Below are 14,642 nucleotides of genomic sequence, written 5' to 3'. Positions count from 1 at the left end.
ACACACACACACACACAGCCCAATTTGACTTTAAAAGTGCTATAAAGAGGTAGAGTTTTGTGTATAAATGGATTCAGAGAGGTTTATAAAAAAAAAAAATGACCTAAGGATAAAGTAAGATTAATATTCAGTGAATACACAAGTCTCCACAGCAGAATATTGTTTTATGTTTATCGTTTATTGTCTGTCTCCTTCACAATACTGTAGGTACCTGGAGAGCTGATGTTATGGCTCTTTTGTTCAGTGATGCTATCCAGTTGTCTGGAACAGTGGTTACCAGGAATGAATGAATGAATGAATGGATAGACGAATGGATAAAGGGAACATAGATTGAAATCTCATAACCTTTTTGCTCCATTACTACGCTTAAAATCTACAATGAAAATTTTGTGATATTAAGTGTACATTAGTTTGTTTCAATAATTATAAAGACTCCAATTTCTATTTTACTACCGGAAGGGAAGGAGGCATGGCTAAGGAAAATGCTCTCCAACTACGCCATGAGATCATTTGATTTGGATTCCATGTGAATCTTGATTCTCCTTTGCCCACTGACCTTTGAATTGTCCTCTTCTCTATCTAAGAGCTGGATAATCACCCTCTCATATTACCAACATAAGCTTATTGTTTATCTGCAGCAGCAAGACAGTGGCTTATCTGATGAGTTCAAAAGAGCTCTCCCTGAAATGAGCCATATTTTTTATTGGGCCAAATATCTAACAAACATGGTGCCCTATGAGGCCCAAATGAAGTCTTCTCAAATCACTGCTACTGATTCATGGGGGAAAGCCAATTTGGATACCCTTAAGTGAAGGTATTGAAGGTGGAGAAAGAGAGCTAGGGTCTCTCTGAGATGTGGCACATATTGCCAAGGGCCCATCTGAAAGAGAGATTAAATTAGGCTCTCTTTGGAGGAAATTAGGATTCTTTAAGACTCTAAATATGGCAGGATATTAGGAGTGAGGTCTAATCTTAAACCCAGTTTAAGAGAACATTAGCCTGAATCCCTTGAGCCCATGTCTCCAAATGTGAAGCAAAGAATTTTCCACTAATGAAGGCAAAGGCTTCAAGCAGAAGCCATTTCAAGTCTGCAGGTGGAAGACAGAGGGTGTCTTTCCTGGATCCACCAGGGAGATTTTGTATGCAACATTGTTCCCAGGCCTGCTTGACAGCCATCTGCATGGGACATTTAATAGACCCTGCAGTAGGAAATACAGGAGGGAATGCAAATCACATTATTGAAGGCTCTGTGCTTTGTCAAGATTTGGAAAATGTCAAGGTATTTTCTTTTCTTCATAATGCTGATGTGTTCTTAATTGAGGCAGTGGATGAAAGAAAGACAAATTCACACAGAGAATTGTTATTGACCACCCTGATTGTACAGGTATTTTGCCTTCTGTTTTTATGGTCTGAAAGAATGGAGAGACCCTTATGATTAATTGAGTGAGGGAAGGAGAATGTATCTTAATAGAATTCAAGGCAAATATTTGCTAGACGCAAAAATGGGACTAACAGCCCCTGCCCTGACTACCACAATGGTTGCCATGAGGATTGGGTGATTTAATAAATGAAACTGAGATAATTAAGATTTTGAGTACTTCAAAATGTAGAAAAAACTCCATCTCTTCCCATCATGGGAAGAAATATTCTGCAGCCCTTCCAGGCAAGAGTAGTTACATTGAGAAACATAAGTATGAGGGAGGTGAGGGAGAGAGAGATTGAGAAATATTTAGGGAGTAAGGCCTCATGTAAACATTTGAAGGCATTTTGCAAGTCCTAAATTAGTAATAATTTCTATCACACATTAATCTCTTTTAACCAGGCCTGGGCACCTAAAGAATTTTAGTATCTCACTCCCCTGTGTTTCAGTGAGATGCTTGTAAGTTCATTTTGCCTTATTAGGGATAATATGCATGCCAGGAGGGAATTTATTTTCTAATTGTGGTTGGTGTTCCATTCAAAATTGTGATGCCTTTCTGATTTTATGGGCCATGAAATCTCATTTCCATATTCACCTCCTGCCTCTCTCGGCCTCACTTACATTTGGTCCATATTCTCTTGTGGATATCAAAGAATATAGTTCTAAATGAGTTTACCTTCTCTTAGACCTTTAGGGAAAATACATATATACATTTCCTAAGGCTTTATTACATAAACCCGCCTCCGTATTCTCCATATATGCAACTACCATTTATTGAGTATTTATGATATACCAGGCAGCATGCTGAAAATTTACAGAATTATCTCCTTAAATTTGTACAGCTCAGGGCAATCATTATCTTGAGTCCTAACTTACAAATGAGGAAGAAACCAAGGGTGGGAAAGTTTATAAATAAGAGCCAATAAGTGGCAGATATTAGGTTTTAATTGAGGTCCATCTGTCTTTACCTCCTTAACCTCCATGCCAAACTGCCTCCTCTTACAATAAAATTCCTTCCCTTTAGAGTTCCAAAGCCCAATTTCTCACTTTATATATATATATATATATATATATATATATATTTCTAATTTCCATAATTCATGGTAACTGGAACTTGAAATCTCATAATTTCCTAAAATAATTACCAAAGTAAATTTATGCATAAATTCATTTGTGGCTATACAGGAGTAATTGGTACCAAAATTTTTCCTTGTAGCCAAAAATCCATATAACTACCCATTAATTCTCATTATAATTAATGTAAAAATGTGCTGTTACTATTAATGGATATAATTACATACTGTAGATAATCATAAACTCTATCATTACACCAGTGAAATGTAAAACATTCCTGAAGGAACCAGGAACTTTGTAGCAGCTGAAACATCAGGTTGCAGTATTTCACCAGTTATTGGAGACTGGAGTAATGTTTGCAATAGGTTTGAGAACAAGCTTTGCACAACACCCAGGTGGTATTTTTTTAAAAAAGATTAAACAGAATATTAAAACAGGCACATAGAGTACACCATGTAGAGATTTACCTCAAAATGCTCAGAAAAAAAGAAAGGCATGATGTGGGAATCCATGGTCAAGTGCCTCAGGGTGGGCTGCTAGTAGCTTTCTTTTTAAAATGAACTGACATTAGAGGGTTTTTTTTGTTTGTTTTTTGGTTTTTTTAAGGTATTTTAACCCCAAGTAGCTGCAAAAGCACCTGCCTCCTGCTGAGGCATAAACTTGCTTTTGTTTAGAAACAGCATCAGTGGACTTTCCTCTCTCTGATCTCCTTTTCTCTTTGTTTTCCTCTGCATTCCTCCTTCAGATTTTAGCACAGCTCATACCCTCACTTGGGTCTCTGCACAAATGCCACCTCCTCAGAGAGGCCCCCTCTGACTGCTCTATCTAAACTCTCCTCTCTCATTACTCTCATTCCATCTAAACTGCCTTTTTGTCTTTAAGGCATTCCATTTATTTGTTTACTTTTGTTTATTTATTGTCTGTGTAAGGGAGGAAATATCATTTTTCCTCTACCCTTGTTACCCAGCTAGGATTCCCTGCCTAATATGCATAGAAGCCAATACTATGGCACCGGCTTTAGAGAAGAGAAGGAGGTTTATTGCAAGGTCAACTGGCAAGGAGACAGGAGGCAGGGCTCAAATCTCTTCCTTGATCCAGAGTCCAGGGTGAAATTTAAGGGGTTAGGGGAATTTCAAACTTGGAAGCTGATTGGCCAGTTTTGAGTAAGTCCATATAAGTTACTCGTGCTGATAGAAGCTAGATTTTCCTTACTGAAGAACTTCTTGCTTTGTAAAGGGCTCCGGTGACAACATTTCCATTCTATGAGTTTTGTAGACTGAAATTCTTGGTTCCTGTGTCATCCTGGAGACAGGGGTTCCTGTCTTGCACATTCTCAGTGCAGTCTCTGTAAAATAAGTCAAATCAAATTTATTTGATTAATCAATAAACCTATGTAAGGAGACAAAACTAGTTTAGCTGGTCATTGTTTTAAGTGCTGTTTCACTCTTCTGGGTTCTTGGCTGAGACCCCTCTGTAACAAAAAGACAGATTAACAACAACAACAAAAACAAAAACAGAAGTTTAATAACATGTATACCTCCTATGCACCTATGTACATGGGAGAGAACCAGGAAAACTAAGTAATTCCCCCCAAATGGCCCAAGCCATCACCTTAAATAACATCTCTAGCTAAAGACCAAAGAAAGGTCTTGGGAGTGGGGAAGGAGAGACAGTTTCGGGAGGTTACCAGGAAAAGTACAGTAAGTAGGGTGTGGTTGTTATGCAGATTGATTTAAGTCCCTGCTTTCTTCATTGATAAGAGATTCTAGATATTTAGTCAACTCCTCTTCCTGGTACTGAGAGGACAACACCCTTACAGATGGAGATTTCCCTTATAAATGTAACTGTCTCTAACAAAAGGGAACTTCTACTCAATTCTTAGAGCCTTTCCTATGTCTGCTGTTTCTTAAAAATAATTAGCCTAAAAAAAAAGAAAAGAGAGAAAAAGAAACAAATGAAAAATAAATAAATAAATAATGAGCCTAAAATAATCCTTATGCCGAAGAGGCAAATTTTGGGGTGGGAAATTCTGCTTTCCTTCATCTGTCTGAAATGGCTACTAAATGAAAGTTCCATGAGGCAGTGACCTCATTGGTCTTCCTAACCTGTGTGTGTCCAGCACAGTAGTTATAAGCATAATAAGATTTTAAGAAATACTTTTAGGGACTTCCCTGGTGGTCCAGTGGTTGAGACTCTGTGCTTCCAATGCAGGGGCCGTGGGTTTGATCCCTGGTCGGGGAACTAAGATCCTGCATGCCATGCAGCATGGCCAAAAAAAAAAAAAAAAAAAACTATGATTTTTATTTTTAGAATGTGTAAATGCATAGGCCATTCATTGTTCCTTCTTATTACAGGTGAGAAAATAGTGCCCCTCTTATCAAATACCAATTCTTTCCATCTTCTCTGGATTACAGCCTCCATCTTGTGTTGACCTGATAGACTACCAGATATTTCTCCAGCAAAGATTGGTTTATTCAGGATCAGCTGAGATTTGCAATTCAGGATCTGCAAACTTGGTGAGCCATGTTTAAGTTCCTACACAGCAAGGTAAGGAGAACTCTTCTATAGAGGGAAAAAGGAAGTTGGGAGGACTATAGTAAACAAAGAGTCCATGGTTTTTCATTTCATTGGCTGAGTACTTGCCGGGACAGAAGAAGAGGAGTCTTTCTTTTTCCTGTTGGTCTCTGCTATGGTCTCAGAGCTTGTGTGTATGTATACATATATATATATAAACACATACATACAACATATGTGTATATTGGTGCATTATGTTTAAGCTGTTGCATCCCAAACACACACACACACACGCACCACACACTGCTAGATTAGCCTCTAGCAGATGAGGCCACCCAATAAACATTGGCTGAAAAAGCAACTATGTAACAAATAGCTTTTTTTTTTTTTTTTTCTGCACGATAGGTAGGTATACAAAGGTTTTCATACCAGGTGGGTAAAGAGGAAATTATTTCACATACGTGTCTGCTGAATTCCCTTCCATGAATGAGAATTTAATAGTCTCATCTCCCAGTATCATTAGCAGAGGTACATGCCTTTTCTCCTGCCAAGTGTATTCAGGAAACAACATCTTCTTGCAATAGTTGAAGACAAGCACAGGCTCACAGTCTCTGGAAATCATGATGTCACAGTTAGTTACTACTTATAAGTGTAAGAAACATTGAAACATTCTTGAATTATTGGATTGAATTTGATTGAATTTGCGTTGAATCAGATTGAGTTTTATAGTGGCAAAGTGGAATTTCTCCAAATGCATGCACAGGAAGAAGGGTAAGCTGGAACATATTGGTCCTAAACATAGCTATCTGTGGATGTAATGAAAGCCCCAGCAGAAAGTGACAGAGTTTCCCAAATTGTTTATAAGTAATGGGTTAAAGCCTGATTTTGCTGGAGGTGAGAGAAAAGAGCAGGGTGAGGGTTATAGGAAAGTCAGGGGATGTTTTGATTCTATCTGAGGGTAGAAGTTTGTAAAACTGCCACAGTGGAGATGATTTTAAAATCTTGCAGAAACCCTATTGATACAAAGTGAGATCATGTTTTTGAGCCCTTCCTAAAACTGTCATCTGATGGCAATTCATCACTCATAGGCTGTGAATGTCAGGCTTTGTAATCAGGTGAAAATCTTATTTTAGTCTAGTTACTTCACATTTAGGAGTCTCAGTTTCTTAATCTGTAGAATGGTGATAAAAATAGCACTTATTTTATTGACATCTCCTACAAACCTGTGAAAACAATATCGCATAATGCCTGATCAAGTTCAGCAGCTTTCTACTTCCTTTGTTCCTGTCTACTTCTCTTTTATGTCTTTATTCTGTCCCCTAGCAGGTGGTGAGATTCCACGAAATCAAAGGGGACAACTACTTTTCTTTGCCATAGTTCCTGTCACCTATACTATACATAAAACTTCAACTCTGTCTCCAAATTCCAGTAACTATTTAGTCTCATTTTCCAGTCAGGACTAAGAATGTTGGTGCGTTCATTGCTGTGGTTAGCTATGGGCTATACCACACCCTCGTTGACTACCCACTTTTGGAGTAGGGAGCAGAATAGAATGCAGAGGTCAAAGCATGACATCAGAGAAAATCGGGACATGAGTGAGCCGGTCAACAAACCAGGCCACAAAGAAAATAATCAGAAAAAGTGGGCATGGAACGGTTTTAGTGTGGGGTCACAGAACGTTATTATTGCTCTTTATCAGCTTCTTCCTTATAGGCCAGGAGAAGGCCCTTCATCTTGGAGTACAGCCATGGAGTAAACATTTGCATTTACAAGTGAGCTGCATGGTTAGAAGAGACAATTTCAAATTTCTTAACTCTGTATCCCTCACCATATTCTCCCCAATTGATCAGAAAGATTTTACATGGTTTGATTGGAGTGATAAGTTGGTGAGTGCAGAATAGAAAATTAGTTTAATGATCTTATTTCTACACCTCTGTCTAGATATGGAGTACTTAACTCATTTTAGGAAATAATCTTGAAGACATCTTCATCACTCTCCCACAAGTACATTTAGGAAAGTTTATAATTCCCCACTGAGAGTCTTGGTGCTGGGTATGTGCCATCTTTCTGCACTATCAGAATTGGATAAAAGAAAAGAGAGTGATCATTTTGAAGTGTGATTACAAAACCATTATGAGTTATAAAGCTAGCAAAGTTGATTTCTACCTTCTGCAATCCCAGAATATTGTCCTGCACAAATATAAAAATAATATGAACCTAACTTATATGAATGATAGACTATAAAAGACTAGTACTCCATCCATTCAACATGGGCCTTTCAAAAAGATTTCAGAAAGTGTAAAGTACAATGACGTGGAAACACTTCCTCCCTCTGCAAATATTGCTAGGATTGATGACTAATTCTTCCAGATTTTCAAGTCAGTCATATGGTGGCCGTGACAACTTTGTACAAAGTACCTGCATTCCTATACATGGTCTCTCTGATATCATAGACAAAATATTACAGAACAAAAACTCTATGCTCCTTTTACTAGGAAATAAGTACTCTGCTATTGTCTTTGCCCTATTTAGAAAACTTCAAAATTATTTTTCTGCCTTTCTTTTTTTGTCATGGGGAGTTCTATTGGCCATAATTAAATGTGCAGTTATTTGAGTGAAACATACAAGCTTATAAATATTGGAAGGGAGTTTTGAAAAATGTTGGGCCAACTGTCCAGAAAGATTTTTCAGCCATAAAAAATAATAAATGAATGAATGAATGAATGAATGAATGGTGTAGTTTACTTGGCACCTCAATAAATAAAGCACCAGTTTTTGGAGAGTTAAAATCAAGTGATGCTGGTAGTGATGGTGGAAAGTCTGTGACACTGCTCAGTGACCTTCCTCTTCGTCCCCAACCGTTAGCAGCACCTGGCAAGTTTCTGTGGAGTACAATTTGAAAGCAACTGATGTGTGTTCCTGTCTCTTTACAGAGGAGGACAGTGGACTCAAGAGAGGCAATTGCATGTTTAAGGGCATATAATCTAAGAACTGTGTCATATAGATCGTTGTTTTACTCAAAGCTCTCAATCATGTCCATGTACATAAACCTGACAAATAAATGCCTGCCTTGAATTGGGTTAGTATTCTGTTAGCCCCCTCAAAATAACCATTGCTATCCAAAGACAATGCAGATGTTGAAGTAGTTTAAGTCTTTTTCATCTCCAACCCTTGAACTTTCTAGGACTATTTCCTTTATTAATAAAAATAATTCACTCTAGACCCTCTTCATTATTACTAGAACTTCTGCCTAACTCCTGGTTGTTCAGATATGATCTTGTGACCACATACCCAACACTGAGATTGAAACTTGAAGAATAAATATGTGTGTTGCTGAGTACCAGTGGGAAGGGCATTTCTGGGTCTTTTCAACAAAGGCAAACAAGAGGGAGACTCTTATCTTGACCAAAGCAAGGGAGAAGACTTTAAATGAAAAGTTCAGTGGCTCTGTTGGCTTGGAGGTCACTGTTTAATATAATAAGGACCCTCTTCTCCTATGCCTAAAATCCAGACTGGAAGTTTCTTTTGGGCAGGGGCTGTGCTTTACCAGGACCTGGTGCATAATAAGTTCTACAAGTACATACTGAACCAAAAAACGATTAAAAAAAAAAGAATGATTAGGGAGCCTCTTTAGGTTAGTTACAGAAAAATGGCTAAATGTGATGTTTTAGGAGGTTTACTTGATAATAGAGATCAGAGATGGGGATACTATTCAGTAGACTATTGCAATAACCTATAGGAAAGGTAATTGTTTCACAAACCCCCTCTCCTAAATAGGGAAGGGGAGCCTAGCAGACAAGTTCAGCTTCTCACACATTGCTTTCTCTAGCCCTTCTGACCTTCCCTGAGCTTCTTCTTTTTGGAAGACCAATTGACTAGACAGCTTCCCCACATTTTATCACTTCCTGAGACAGTGTCATATGCAGTAGGGCACATCACCAAATTATCTCCATGTGTTACATTTCTCTCTCCAATTAGCTCTGTGTGGACAAGGTCTATGATTTCTTCTACTATTTTATTCCTAATCACACTTACCACAGAGATGTGTGCAGTGTAGATGCTCAGTAAATAGACGATGGTATCCTTAATATGTCCCCAACAAAAGGAAGGGAATTAAATTAGATTTGATCATATCCTTTTTTTAAAATTTTTATTGGGGTATAGTTGATTTACGATGTTGTGTTAGTTTCAGGTGTACAGCAAAGTGAATCTGTTATACATACACATTGATCATATCCTTTTACTTCTTAAAAATTCTCAGAATTTTCCTATTGATTCCAATAGTAATACTAAAATTGTATTTCACAAAATACACATATCTAGAAAGATGAATTTGGTGTTTCAGTTTAAAAAAATTAATTATAATTGAGAAATCCTGGAATAAACAGATTAAACGTTTTCATTGCGATAGGATTTCTGAGTCTTTTTTTTAATATATATACATTTATTTATTTATTTATTTATTTATTTTTGGCTGCATTGGGTCTTTGTTGCTGCCTGCGGGCTTTCTCTAGTTGCGGCGAGTGGGGACTACTCTTTGTTGGGGTGCTCAGGCTTCTCATTGCGGTGGCTTCTCTTGTTGTGGAGCACGGGCTCTAGGCACACGGGCTTCATTAGTTGTGGCACGCGGGCTCAGTAGTTGTGGTGCAGAGGCTTAGTTGCTCCGCAGCATGCAGGATCTTCCTGGACCAGGGCTCGAACCCGTGTCCCCTGCACTGGCAGGCAGATTCTTAACCACTGCGCCACCAGGTAAGTCCCTGTAAGAGTCTTTAGTTCGTGAATGTTGATTGTGACCTCTAAGAGGGGGATGGATAGTTGGAGCAAATCACCAAATGTGAAATATATTTGCAAATTTAACTTTTACTCAGAATACTTATCAAAATCATATGGGTTCCTGTTGTTCTGCAGAACAAATCCCATAGGCTGGAGTTCACCATCTATGTCTAGACTTCTTAGCACGTTTGAACTTTCATAATCAAAATACCACTCATCCTCTTCCTAATGTTTTTTCTCTACTGAACACTAAGTCCAAGACATATGTTATTTATTGTTTTCCATACACAATAAACATCTTATTTATTTTATTTTTATTTATGTATTCATTTCCTTACTGAAACTCAAATGCAAATAGTTGGGTCATTCTTTTTTCTCATGTGATGCAATAATAAATATTCATGGATATGTGTCCTTTGTAAAGTGTATATTTGTGTGAATCCATTTTTAATTAGTATAGATGTTATGGTGCCATAAAGATCATTCTGTGTTTTATGTTTTTTCACTTGACAATATTTTCAAAATTGATATACGTTGGCCTATGTGAATTTATTTTTTTACTTCTAAATGCCCCATAGTAGCCCTTAATATCCATTCTCCTTGTGTAGATGAATACAGTGCCTTCAGCATCTTGTTTTAAAAAAAAAACCACAGTGGAATGAATAATATTATGTATATTTACCTATGAATCTGTGCAAGAATTTCTCTGGGGTTTATACCCTGATATGGCATTGCTGGATCATAAGGTAGATGTACTGTACGAAGCTTCTCATTTTTTATATTTTCACCAATACTTGGTATCCACCTTTTTAGACCTGTCTCATGAGTTTGAAGTAATAGCTTATTGTTTTCACATTTCCATTTTTTCTGGCTATACTTAGTTTGATTATTAGTTGACGTACTTGAGCATGCTTCTGCACCTGCAACAGGAATGCCATAGATTTATTTTTATTGCTTTTGTTGTTGTTGTTTTCTTGTTTTAGTTTCACAACTTGGTAGTAAGTCTTTCTTATCTGTAAGTGTGAGAAATACCCTTCCCGCCTCCGCTCTCTACTAGTCTTACTGTTTTATGTTGAAGAATGGAGCTCTATAACTACTAAAATCAAATCTGAAAAAAAAAAGATGTTGAGTTGGTCACAAAATTCTGCTATAATTTTGATTGTAATGGAATGAAAATTATAGGTTGATGCTTAGAATAATTGACATCTTTAACATTTTAAGTCCTTTTATCAATGATGTATCACTCAGCTGAACTCTGTTTAGTATTAATAGTTTGTCTATTTATTCTGTTAACTTTTCTATGTATATGGTAATGTCACCTGCAACTAAGGACACTTCTTTACTTTTTTCCATAAATCTTTAAGTCTTTGTTTCTGTTTTTGATTTTCTTTGTGTAACGGTGGTAGCCAGGCTCTACAGTATTATATTGAACCAAAGAAGTGAGGACAGCCGTTCTTTTCTTATCTCCATATTAAAGGAATGTACCTTACAATTCTCTATTAAATATTTTATTTGCTCTAGGATTTGGGTAGATTATTAACTTAAAGAACTTCCCATCTCTGCTTATTACTTAGTTTTTTGTTTGTTTTTTTCTTTTTTTAAACATTAAGTAGATCATGAAGTCTATCAGAATTTTTCTAATGCATCTATATAAATGTTCAATGATATTTTTGTCTTTGATAGTCAATTAAATATAATACTAAATTATCTTTATATTCATAGAATGAACCATATTAAAATAAGATATTTCTTATTAATACACTATTAAATTCCATTGATCTTTTTTTATAAATGTATTTATTTTATTTATTTTTATTTTTGGCTGCCTTGGGTCTTTGTTGCTGCATGCAGGCTTTTCTCTAGTTGCGGCGAGCCGGGGGCTACTCTTCATTGCAGTGCGTGGGCTTCTCATTCAGTGGCTTCTCTTGTTGCAGAGCACAGCCTCTAGGCACGCAGGCTTCAGTAGTTGTGGCACTTGGGCTCAGAAGTTGTGGCTCACGGGCTCTAGTGTGCAGTCTCAGTAGTTGTGGTGCACGGGCTTAGTTGTTCCGCAGCATGTGGGATCTTCCCAGACTAGGGCTCGAACCCGTGTCCCCTGCAATGGCAGGCGGATTCTTAACCACTGCGCCACCAGGGAAGCCTTCCATTGATCTTTCACAGGAAAAATAAGTGGGCCTGTAATGGTCAGTTCTTGGTTTATCCCTGCCAAGTTTTAAGATACATACTATGTCTTCTTGAGGCTCTTTGGGTCTCTCATGCCCTCCTGCTTTTCACTTGTAATATTATTTTTGCTTGTACATTCCATCTCTCACCTATATACTAACTGAATAACTTTTTCTCTTAGGTTGCATAGATTGATAAATATTTTTGTACCTTTCCCAAAACTCAAGAAGCATTACTTATTTTGACTCAGTGCTCCTATAGCAATTTGAAAGTGCTAAAACTTGTTTCAAATCCCAATGCTATGATTAAAAAAAAGTTGTGTTATGCTACCACAGAAGACTGGATGCTCTCACAGAGAGGGATTGAATCTTATTGTCTTTGGCCAACCCCCATGACATCTTATAGCATAATAAGTGCATAACAAGTAAGGTGAATCCTTTTAAAATAGCCTTTTATATAAGAATGTCTTATACTTATAAATATAAGATGTTTTCCTCCAGACTGATATCACTTCAGTTCTATGCACCCAGCATTTATTAAGTGCCAAGCTCCTCAACTTACAGAGAACCAGATGGACTTATCAGTAAGTGGCAATAAAAAAAAGATTTTATTGAGTGTGTCTTTTTCTGATTTTTTTTTTTTTAATCATAGCTAAACCACAAAGACCAAAATTCTTCTTCCCTTGAGAATTAGCATTCACTCTGAAGAAAAGGACACCTTGGGAATGCTTCCTGGACAATGTATTATGTTTATAATATAAAGCCATATGTGACCTTTTCCCTTGCTTTAAGATAATCATAGATAAATATTTCAGGATCTCATTCTTCATTTCCATTAAGAAATATTTCCCATAAGTGAATCCATCATATGCCAGCCAAGAGTGAACTCATTAATATGGAGGCTCTTTCTTTTTTCCTTTTTTTCCTTTCTAGAAGGCTAAAGAAATAAAATAATCAGACTGGCTGGACTTTTTCTGCCTGAGACTAATTGTGTCATTTATGTATTGATATATAGAAGAATCAAAGTATAGTAACATTTTCTAGAAGGTCCTTTACATACTCCATGTAGGGCTTTCCCCAGGACTCTAAATTCTGTTATCCCTCTGCTGTGGATGATTAGAGGAGGCAGGGTGTCTGTTTTGACAACCAGATCATCTGGTTGTCATCTGGTTGTCAACCGAGTCATCCCAGTCTCTGTAAATGACCCCACCCATGGCATAGTTATTCAAGTCAAAAATTTTAGGGCTCAACTTAAGTATCATCTTTTCTTTGTCTTACACATCCAGTGAAATTGCCAGTACTGTCAGTTTTATATCCAAAATGTATCTGGATCTATCTGTTTCTTCCTTTTCTTTCCATTGGCTACCTCAGTAGTCAAAGCCAAGACACTGTCTTGCTTGAGCTACTGCAACAATCTCCTATCTGGGTTTCTGCTTTCATTCTTGTCTACTATAATGACATTTCCATGCAAGAACCAGAGTGATCTTTTTAAAAATATAAGCCAGATCATGTCATTCTTTACCTTTAGATCCCTTCAATTGCCTACTCTTTGATGTAAAGTAAATCTGAGCTCCTTATTCTGGTTAACAAGGACTTGTATAATATGGTCTCTGCCCAACTCTCCACATCATATTGTGTCACTTTCACCCTCATCTGCTTTTATCTAGGCATCATTTTCATTTCTTGCCCATTGATTTAGTGCAGCAGAACAACTAACACAAACTTTTCCTTAGACCTTTACTGTAGTTTGCTCTTATCATGGTGATTTCACATAGCAAATCAAATATCACTCTGTCCATTCTGTGTATAACACCTAGTGTCCCATCCATTTTATGTTCTATTGTATCATCTTTTTTTTTTTTTCTTACTTCTGCTCATCTACATTTCTCCTGTACCATCAAGTCTTTGAAGAAACAGACCCCTCACACATCCCGCCCCATTTACTGCTGTATTCTCAGCACTCAGATTAGTGGAAATCTTAGGCATATATTTGTAAAATAAATAAAGGTATTGGAAGTTTTGTCATATGGAGAATTTCATATGGTAAGAAGCACTAACAGTAAAGTCCGTTGAGAGATTTATCCCAGCAGCACAATTCCTTTTCAAGTGCCTGGACCTAGCCTGACCTTACTTCCTGATGCTCCCAGTGTACTGACCTGCTCCGTCCAAGACTCACTATAACATAGTCTCTAGCAGTACAGTGTGCCTTGGCAGGGTTAGATATTATTTCTCTGAACTTTTATAGAACTGTCTGTTTACCTTTTCCACAGCATAGACAAATCTAATGTTTTATTATTTATTTGTTTCTATAATTTATCCAATTCGACTCCATGTCTTAGAAAGGCAAAGCAAGTGGTTTATGATGATAGAATCTAGCACATATTTTGTAAAAAATTTAGAAAGATTCTTTTTTTTAAAGTTTATTTGTAATATGGTTATTTGTAGCTCTGTCCTTGGGCTTAGATAGTCCATTCACTCATGAAACAATTAGACTTGACAAATGTGTAATAATTCTCAAACTTTAGAGGTTGAATTAAAGAAAACCTAGAAAATAACATTAGGTGAAGTGACAATGAGTGAATGCACATATTAGGGAGAGAGAAGGATCCCAGTAACTCCTGTTGTGTTCAGTTAGACCATAGTTGTTAAACCCCAGCTGATTTTTATGAGGAGTCACAGAGTGGCCCTGGATATCTTTG

This window comes from Eubalaena glacialis, chromosome 18, assembly GCF_028564815.1.
Source record: "Eubalaena glacialis isolate mEubGla1 chromosome 18, mEubGla1.1.hap2.+ XY, whole genome shotgun sequence".
Taxonomy (NCBI): Eukaryota; Metazoa; Chordata; class Mammalia; order Artiodactyla; family Balaenidae; genus Eubalaena; species Eubalaena glacialis.
The sequence above is the reverse complement of the archived record's forward strand: the minus strand, read 5'-3'. Positions refer to the sequence as shown.